Raw genomic sequence first — 2,512 nt, 5'->3', positions numbered from 1 at the left:
AAGGTACAGGATAGTTCTAGAAAATAGGTGGCGCCACACCAGTCACGTGATTTCGATGACGCAACAATAACTTACATCACCGAATAGTAGAGCACGGGTTTTTATTTATAGTGCAGTTTATTACTTTTGTTGTTCCTTAGTAAAGTTGAGTTGAGAGTTAATTTATTGTATTACATTATAATTTGGAAACACTCTCTGTAATTTTTTATTTTTATGTGTTAGCTTCAGTTAAAGGGAAGGCACACCCACTAGGGAGAGTCTATTGTTCATTAAAAGTCTTCGTTGCTTTTGCTAGTCACATACCTTTATATTTTAATAACCACAAAACACACTATCACTTTCCCTCCATTACTTGCTAATTTGTGAACAATCAAGATTTCAAATGAACATTGGCTTCTTGTGTAAATCTGTGTGTCCTGTCTCATTCTTTGTGGCTCAACCGTCACATCCTCATATAAGATCCAAGAACCTCCTGATTTTGTGGGCATGGACTTTTCTGTTTTGCCGGAAATCCTCGAAATTCCACAGCCCAAAAATTGTGCACAATTACAATTATTGGAAAGAAGAATCATAGAAAATGCAATGTTTCTCTTTCTATGCAGTGTGTGTGTGTGTGTGTCACATAATAGCTCGAGAAAAGAACACACACATATACATCAAAAGCAAATATGTTGTTACGACAGCGGGGGTCACGTGATTCTAGTAACATGTCATGAACTTCTAGAAGGATCCTGTCCCTTCCTGAAGTCTCGAGAGGCTACTAATTATGCGGTAGTCTTATATATATAATCCGCCAAGAACGGACGGCAATAATGTGTAATTGACAGTTGAGTCGAGCACGTGAGACGTTCGTTGTGAATTATAGCGTTTGTTATAGCGCGACTGTGGAAATTAAGTGTATTGCAAAGTTGTATTCAGAAAGAATAAACCAGTTTTATTTAAGAAAGGACTTGTATCGTAGAGGAATATACATTATCAGTTACTTCCCTTTTACTGTGAATTATTATTTAGACATTATATAGTTAGCCCCCCTTTCTTGCTTACGCCATCTGTAATCCATCGATCAATAATGATAGTAGTGTCTCCATCTTATTCACGTCTAATCTGTACTAATGCATTAGCTGAATGTACATGACTGATTATTGTTTGATTCCATTACTCACCTTTTCATATGTATATGTTTCAGATCTCCATCATTCTAGATGTCATAGTTCATGAATAAAGGATATCAAGAAACAGTAGTCCATACTCATTTATATCGCTAAAGTTTCTTCGGAAAGAATTTTTACGGAAAATTAACTAACGACCGGAGGCGTAACAATATATACCACTCATTTTTTAATATGCAATTAAGCCTTACAATGGATTCTCTTTAAGTTTTATAAATAATTCAAAGATAAGTTCTGCACTAACAGAGAAGGAATTTTGCAAAATAACAAACTTGGATCTGGACTTTTGCATTGATTGACTGTAGTTTTTTTTACTTTTTTTCAGAAGAAAAAAAAGACCCAATAAACTTCATTTCTACAGTAAGTTTTATAATGTTCAAAGTCTGACATTTTGTTTTATGAGTACTACAACTGAGCTAAACATAACCATCATAGCTAAATTATCATAATTGGAGTTCGAGTGCTTCAGCTCTTTTCGAATCTTGCAATGCTCTTTTTAGATTAAAAAGAGTTTAAAATTGTATATTCTTTAATACAGTCGTTCCCAACCTTTTCATTCAACGAAAAGGCATTATCTTTGTAAAGAACTTATATACCGTTAGTAATAAATAGCTAATTGAAAATTTTCAAGATGCTTTGAATTGAAAGTTATGAGGCTCGCTTATTTTTACAAAAAGTTTAGAAGGAAACATCATTTGCACTTATTCCTATGTACAACTTATAAATTTCCTATTTGCTTTCTTTCTCTTTTTCTTTGGATGTTTTTTCTTTTGTATAATCAAATAAATGTGTTGGGACATGTGTCTGTCCACGCACCAGAGGTTGGAAACCACTGCTCTAGTTAAATGTATTGTTGCGTCAGCGAGGTTACGTGACTAGTATCACGCCACCTGTTTTCTAGAAATATCCTGTTCCTTCGTGAATGCCCTAGCATTTACTAGATTGGGGGTAGTGTGGTATATATAAGATGGTCACAACGTGACAGGATAATGTGTAGGTAATGAATAATTGAATGTATGCGGACAAAATATTGTTGGACACGTGAGACGTGAACGTTTGTTATAGAGCGACTGTTGAAATTAAGTGTATCGAAAATTGTATTCGGAAAGAGTAAACCAGTTTTATTTAACAAAGGACTTCTGTCGCTAAAGTTTCGTCGGAACGAATTTACGGAAAATTAACTAACGAACGGAGACGTAACAGTATGTTGTTTAATATGCTAAGTGACAAAACATTCTCTCCACTTAATTAATATATCTCATGAAATTTACTCTCAGACAATTAAATATAAACAGTTAATTTGACTAAATTTAAAATCTTCCCTAAATATAAACCCATTTCTG

The sequence above is a fragment of the Limulus polyphemus genome, unplaced genomic scaffold (assembly GCF_000517525.1).
Source record: "Limulus polyphemus unplaced genomic scaffold, Limulus_polyphemus-2.1.2 Scaffold1175, whole genome shotgun sequence".
In the NCBI taxonomy this organism is placed as follows: Eukaryota; Metazoa; Arthropoda; class Merostomata; order Xiphosura; family Limulidae; genus Limulus; species Limulus polyphemus.
The sequence above is the reverse complement of the archived record's forward strand: the minus strand, read 5'-3'. Positions refer to the sequence as shown.